Source organism: Lycium barbarum, chromosome 4 (assembly GCF_019175385.1).
Source record: "Lycium barbarum isolate Lr01 chromosome 4, ASM1917538v2, whole genome shotgun sequence".
NCBI classification, from domain to species: domain Eukaryota; kingdom Viridiplantae; phylum Streptophyta; class Magnoliopsida; order Solanales; family Solanaceae; genus Lycium; species Lycium barbarum.
The window spans coordinates 119299287-119307308 of record NC_083340.1 but is presented as its reverse complement, the minus strand read 5'-3'; the positions used below and the strand labels follow the sequence as shown (position 1 = coordinate 119307308).

General features: G+C 36.0%; 1 long non-coding RNA gene across 1 annotated transcript; it reads right to left on the bottom strand.

Annotated features, from left to right (window-relative positions):
* Positions 1-2228: 2228 nt before the first annotated feature.
* On the bottom strand, positions 2229-4285 carry LOC132638538 (uncharacterized). Its single transcript, XR_009581785.1, has 3 exons — positions 4041-4285; positions 3410-3458; positions 2229-2654 (listed from the first exon to the last, which is right to left on the bottom strand). It is a non-coding gene; the product is annotated as an uncharacterized LOC132638538 (long non-coding RNA).
* Positions 4286-8022: the final 3737 nt, after the last annotated feature.

The window sequence follows — 8022 nt, the reverse complement described above, 5'->3', positions numbered from 1 at the left end:
ATGATTTCTGTCTGATAGCACGCATATACCCATTCGATCCTTAATAATGTGTTGCCTCAAGTAGCTAAAAAACATACCCCATGTCTCCGTGCTCTCATTAGCTGCAATGCAAAAGCCAGAGGGAATATCGACCCATTCGCATCCATTCCTACTGCAATTAGTAGCTTGACGTTGTATATCCCGTACACATACGTGCCGTCTATTGATATTACTGGCCGACAATGTGCAAAAGCATCAATGTATGGTTTGAATGCCCAAAACACAAAATTAAAAATATTACCGGTCACACCAGGTTTCGACTTGAGCTTCCATTCAACAACAGTACTAGGATTGAAGTGTTATAGAGCTGTCATGTATCTCGGCAACGTCTTAAAAGAGCCTTCCCAATTGCCATAGACCATCTCGAAAGCATGTCTACGCCCGAGATATGCCTTTTGCCTATTTATGCTTTTGGCGATATACGTTCAGAACTGCTGTAATGCAATCTTTAATGACGAACTTGTAGAAGTTTCAATATTAGAATTTAGCAATGAAGAGCCTCATATAACATCAAAATTAAAATAAACTTGGGTGAAGGGGGTACCTGGGGGTTTGTCCAATGTCTCCAACTAACACAGCAACAATCATATTGGTATCTAGATTGAAATGATCTGCTCGGCATTCACCCATATCACAAATGTGAATTGGGTTATTTTGAAATAGTCCACATATGATCATGAGTCTACTTACCACAGAGCATCCATCAACAACCTTGATATTGTTGCCTGCAGACCAATCGCCAAAATTTTCGAGTGGAATCATCCACTTTGAACTCCCTGATATTCTTGATGCGGAAAATCTTAACAGCCCTTTGCAATGACTTTTTCGAGGCGAACATCATGCCTTTTTCAATATAAACTTCCTCTGTTACAAGATCGTTTGGCTCTTTCCACATTACTTGACGAATAGGATCATCATCCCTAGTATAGACAAAGGCATCAGGGCGACCTTGAAGATGATCAAGATAGGGAATATCATTGGAATTCCACCGGGTCGGGTCTGCTTTCGTCATCGATTCTTGCTAGTGCAATGGACTTTGTGGCATCAGCTCTTGCTAGTGAAATGGGTGATGCGACATCAGTTCTTGCTAGTGTGACTGACTTTGCATCATCGCTTCTAACTGTTGTAATTGACTTTGAGGATTAATATCATCCTCACTTTCACTCGTTAAGAAAGGGACTTCACCGTCTCATACCTCCGCATTAGGTATGTCGTCACTATCACTCGATGATGTTTCAATATGATTCGGAATCAATACCATCTACTAAAAGTCTTTTCCTATAGAAAATAAGTAAAATATATTAACTACCAAACATCAAAATATATAGATTATTTAATATCAAAATGATGGACCTACCGATAAGAATCAACATTGCATGTGCTTGAGGAAGGGTCCACATTTGGTACCACGGGCTCGTTTTGTGTAAAACATTTCCTACACAAGAAAGTAAAGTATTTTAACTACTAAATATCAAATATAATATTATTTAATCTTCAAAAAGTAGACCTACCGATAATAATCAACTGCACCAAAACTTGAGGAAGGAGCATTGTTTTGAAAAGTTTTATAGGCTGAGGACGTTCCAGCATGATTCATCCATCCTGACTAAGAGGACTGCCCGATATTACTCATATCAGGTGTATAACCCTTAAAAATAGAAACAACATTACTATTACTATACAAACAATTAACATATGCTATTACACAAAATAATAATAAAAATAACGGAAAAGGGCCTAAAATACCCTTGAACTATTAGAATTGGTACAAAAATACCCTCCATCCACCTTTGAGCCCCCCAAATACCCCCGCCGTTCACCTATGGGAATATACCCTTATTTCTAACGGCTCCATCTCATTTATTACGTGGCATCATTTAATTGGTTAGCTCATATGATTAACTAAACTAATTTTAAAACCATTTGACCGGATCCCAACCCATCTAACCCGTCTACCCGATAAAACCCGACCCGCCCCAAATTAAATCCCCCATTTAATCGATTTAGAAACCCACAAACCCATTTCATAAAAAAATCAGCCGAGGCTTCTTCTTCATCTTTGTCACGACCCAGCCCCGTGGACCATGACTAGTGCCCGAGCTGGACACCCATATGTACCTGTCAAACATAATCGGACTGATACTATAGGTCCTCAATCAATCACAACGTAATAACATACGCAAGCCGACGAGGCTGCCACTATATATATTATTATTCTACGCAAGCCGACAAGGCTGCCACTACATATCAGAATATCACGCAAGCCGACAAGGCTGCTACAACAGAACAATAATATATGCAAGCCGGCAAGGCTGCCACAACCAACGATAATATATGCCAGCCGACAAGGCTGCTACAGCGCTAGAACATCCATAATGACCATATAGGCACAACTGACCACATCTGAACACAACCCACATACATGTCTACAGACCTCTAGGAGTATCAACAGTAACATATGACGGGACAGGGCCCCGTCGTACCCATGGACAAAAACATATATATATGCATATCAGGAAGTCTGTACCAAAATCTAGGCTCCGGAACGACGGAGCTCTCCAAGACAGCAGAAAGGGAATCCTAAGCTGGCGGATCACCAAAGCGAGTATCTGCACCTGCGGGCATGAAACGCAGCCCCCCCGAAGAAAGGGGGTCAGTACGGAATATGTACTGAGCATGTAAAGCATGAAATACAGTAAAAGGATCATATCTGAAATAAGGAGTACAGGAAACACGTACAATGTTCAGAATACCAAAACACTTTGCCTTTGAAACATAATTCATGCATGTCAACATCATATATCATACTCAACCCGTTATGGGACGTAGTGACATAATTAGGTAATCATCATGTACATATGTATATATATAACATGTCCCGGCCCTATAGTAAGGGACTCGGTAAATAAAATCATATCATCATCATGCATATATATATAACGTGTCCCGGCCCTCTAGTGAGGGACTCGGTGAATAAAGTCATCATATGTCATCCTGGCCACCATCACCGTATCATCATATCATCATGTCATCATATCATCATATACATATACATATAACGTGTCCCGACCCTCTAGTGAGGGTCTCGGTGAACAATGCAGTGAAGCTGTGCACGAAAACGTGTCCTGGCCCGGGACTCAGTGAAAGACATATTGAGACTTGCAAGAATAGGAGCGTGTATATATCGACTATTATACGATGTATAGAAAACTGAAGAGGGAGGCTCAATCACTTGAAAATGGTAATATCAAGAAGTGAATAAGAATCATAAATGTCACTCAAACTTATGAATGGAATTACCCCAAAGTTCATATCATTCATCACTTACATCTGAGACATGCCAAAAGAAGGAAGGGACAACTTTACATACCTCGTCGCTTACTTACTCATCCTATGTCTCATTTCTTGAACCTGCAAGTCTATATCCCAAAGCGATATGCTCAAATTAGTCCGTAGGGATTAGCTTTAACTCACATTAACTTAACAAATTATTTAATGAATCCCCTGTATAATTCATTCCAACCAAACTTCATATCATTTCCGCATCACAAATAAAGACTGCAACAATGTCATCACATAAATTCTATGGAAATAGAACGATAACTCACTTCATAACTCTATAGAATTCGGCCCACGTCTCACTAATCTCATACCATCTACAAATAATACCAAATATGTTAATAATTAAATTAGGATACTCTTTCAAACCAATCCTTAATTACTTAGAAATCTAACAATATTCGGGCAACATCTTCTCTAAAAACATAATAATCCTCGTGCTTCCAACTTAGCCAAAATATCAATCATTATACCAATAAAAACAATACCAATAATTTCATATCAACTAAAATTAAATTCATTCTTAAATTACCTCCAAAACAGCCCACATGATAGTAATAACAATTTATCCGACTTCCCGCAATTAATTTCGTAGTTCCCGTCTCACAATTTAACTATGACCCGGACGAATTTAAATATATCTAGTAGAGGAAAATTCTTACCTTATATTCCAAGAAATAATTTTCTTCCACCTTACTTCACTACGAAGAAAACCCGGATTCAACAACACCACAAAATGGAACAACGAGACCGAAATCATGACCAATCCTCTGTTCGTTTTTGTTTGTCATGGCTCCGCAGAGAGCAGCCCTATTTTATTAACTTCCATATCATTAAAATGAAAGATTAAGTGAAGAATTCCTCTATTTAAGGCCACGGCTCCACACAATTAAAGGCTATCAATTTGTTTAGCTACTGCCACGTATTGGAAAGGTGGCATTAGCTTAATTTATTCAATTCTAAACCTCCACTTAAAATCCAACCTCTAACCAATTATATACATAGTTAATTTCTTGATCTCAATTCACTTTAATAACAATTATTTTTAATACACTTCATATACTCATTGCTACGATTATGTGATATAGCACTCGTCCATAGTCTCTTTTGGTATACACAAATTGGCTATAAAGATGCCACCAAATGACAATTTGTACTAGTCACTTGCTGCTCCTTTCTATAAAGCCACGTGCGGACATCCTTGTCACCTTGAAATTATCTACAAATCGTCATTTGTCTCATTTGTCTCCTTATTTTCACGTGGCACTATGCACTTTCAAGTGCACTTGATTTATTACACTTATAAGAACGTAATGCTATCAATTTGTTTAGCTACTCTCACGTATTGGAAAGGTGGCATTAGCTTAATTTATTCAATCCACTTAAAATCCAACCTCTAACCAATTATACACATAGTTAATTTCTTGATCTCAATTCACTTTAATAACAATTATTTTTAATACACTTCATATACTCATTGCTACGATCATGTGATATAGCACTCGTCCATAGTCTCTTTTGGTATACACAAAATATTATTCTCAATCACCGTGGTCATACTTGTTAAGGCCTAAATTATTTTTGGACTTCATTCCTCATATACACCAAGCTTTTGATTTTCGTGCTTGATTATAACCAAATCCTACGGCCTCGGTAAAACCGCTCATGTTGGACAGTTCCATTTCTTGGTCCAAAAATACGGGATATTATAGCGTGGACCGTATTTTATTCGAATAAATTTTGAAACTCGACAAACTTATTTTTTTCGATTGGTTTAACTTCAAATCCTTACGATACATGTGTACTGTTACTTTAACCACTTATAAACTTGGGGAATAACCTCGTGTCCGTTACTAATATCATTTAACTTGCACACTTTCCAACGCATGAGAACACGACATGTAACAATCTTCTTGTGCTGAAATGTCTTTAGTTTAATAAAGTGATATCTTGTCCATTTTTAGTTTAATGTATTAGTTTCCAGTGATCATACAAAACCCAAAACCTGTACATATGTGCATTTTGATTGATAGAAGTGATTACTCCAAAACCTGTACATATATGCTTAAAGATAATGGGATCCAAAAGGTTTAAACTATTATGCTGATTATGACACATTTAAATGGGGGATTTAATTTGAGGCGGTGCGGAATTAGTCGGGTAGACGGGTTAGATGGGTTGGGATCCGGTCAAATGGTTTTAAAACTAATTAGTTTAGTTAATCATATGGGCTAACCAATTAAATGATGACACTTAATAAATGAGATGGAGCAGTTAGAAATAAGGGTATATTAGACCCTATAGGTGAACGGCGGGGGTATTTGGGGGCTCAAAGGTGTACGGAGGATATTTTTGTACCAATTCTAATAGTTCAAGGGTAGTTTAGGCCCTTTTCCGTAAAAATAATGGATATTTACCACTCTCCACTATAAATTTGATTATATTGATGACTTAAAGCTTCCTATGACATTTGACCCGTCAAAATGTCTCCATAAGAACTCATATTGGGATAAGTGTTAGCATGAGTAGGCCGGACTTCTGTGACTTCAGGTGGAACTTCTGGGACTTCCCAGCAAATTCTAGTGTTGACTTCACGACAATTTATAGATATCTTCTCGATATACATTTCAAGCACGTTTAGAGTCCTACATTTCCTATAATCATCTGGCGCTCTCAAATAATCAGTCAAAGAGACATCGTCTATGATATTGCACTCGCCATAATTAACTGCACCTTGCGGTGAAAAAGATATTTGATATCTTCCGATTATAGATAAATTAAAATCTCGCGTACTAACTCTAATTTTCCTATATAGGGCTTTGAGTAATCTTGAGTATTTCAGTCCAAGTGGAAACCTAACATGGTATTTAGGTGGAATACTATAATGCACAATATTAGAATCATGAAGAATCTCCCCATCCCAAAATAATGAAACCCTAACAATTGTAGGATCCTCCATTTTTACTAATTTACGAGTTGGATGAGTTTTTGAGTATTTCGCTCGTCCAAAATCCGCTTTAAATAGAGTTTGAATGAGCTTAAATGTATCATATAACACAAAATATTATTGCACCATGCAACTTTACGTCAAATCAAGTACGGATGGGTAGTAGAATCTACTGAAAAGTTAGTTGAATTATTGACTCCTTTAACGCAGAAAATTCCTGCGTTAAGATTACTTGTGTAACTTTTTTTTTAATTGGGGTACTTTGGTTCCTCCCCTTTTTTCTTGGGGCATTTAGGTTCCGGAATCCTGTTTGAAGCTAGCAGTTGGCCATAGATTTTCCAAAAGCTGAAAAATTGACCTGTTTGGCCATGAGAATTTTTCATTATTTTTCGAAGCTTTTTTCACTTTATTCGAAAATCAGCGTTTAGCCATGTTCCAAATACAACTTTTGGAAAACAACTAAACCCTATTTTCACTTTCAGTACATTAAAATAACCAAATATTATTTGTAAAAATCAAGGGTGGCTCGACTATTAGGCCAATAAAGCAATCGCTTGGGGTCCCAATTTTTTTGGAGCCCCATTTTTTCCTTAAAGATATATTTTATATATAAATTGTTGCCTCAACCAAAAGAAGTTTTTCAAAATTAAAATTGATAGAATCTTATCTAAGATCAATAATATCTCAAGAGAGTCTTGAGACTGAATGGATTAGATATATTATCAATTGAAAATGAATTGTTAGAACAAATTGATTATAGCACAGCAATTAATGACTTCTCTTCTGAAAAAGCTAGAAAAGTAGACGTTAAATAAATAAATAAATAAATATATATATATATATATATATATGACGATATTTCTTTTTTAAAAAATAAATTAGGGCCTCTGTTTGAAGTTCGTTTTAGGCCCCCAATTTTGTTGAAACGGTAAAAACTATAACCAAACACAACTCCATCTTCAACTTTAACTTCAAAATTCCAAATAAAGTGAAAAATATTTGGTTTTCATGGCCAAATGCCTACTTATTTGAGTGAAGTTTTTCAAATTTTGAAAATGTGTTTGCGCTTAGTTTTTTAAAACATAGTTCACTTTTTAAAAAAATATTAAATTTGACTTACACTCATAAGTTTTAAAAATTATCAAGAACTCAACTGTACCAAACAAATATACTTGCTAACCCCAACTTATGTAGAACCTTCATTGATGACGTTCATTATCATTATCACAAACCATAATCCTCTATATACAAGATACGTTTGGCACAACATTAAAATTTGAATAATGAACTAGATAGTACATTATCCTAAAATCATAACACGATATTTTGTACTAGAGGGGCCGGTATTTTTATGTCTTCAGCTTTTGTTGACCACTCGTTCCGAGCTTCTTTTACTCCCTCCGTTCCAATTTATGTGGCACAATTGGAATTTCGAGAGTCAACCAAGTTTTTCTTTAACTGGAATTTTTTTATATGTCTTTTAAATATTATAATTTATTAATTAGTGTGATTTATAGTATTACGTAGATTTTAAATATGTAAATTTTATTTCAAAAAACTTAAAGCTTTTATGTCCGAATTCACGGTCAAAGTTTACAAGTTTGGATCTCGAAATTTTAACTGTGCCACATAAACTAGGACAGAGAAAGTAGTTCTTTCCATCGCATCTCCTCCTTTTTTTTTTCTCTCCAATTCAA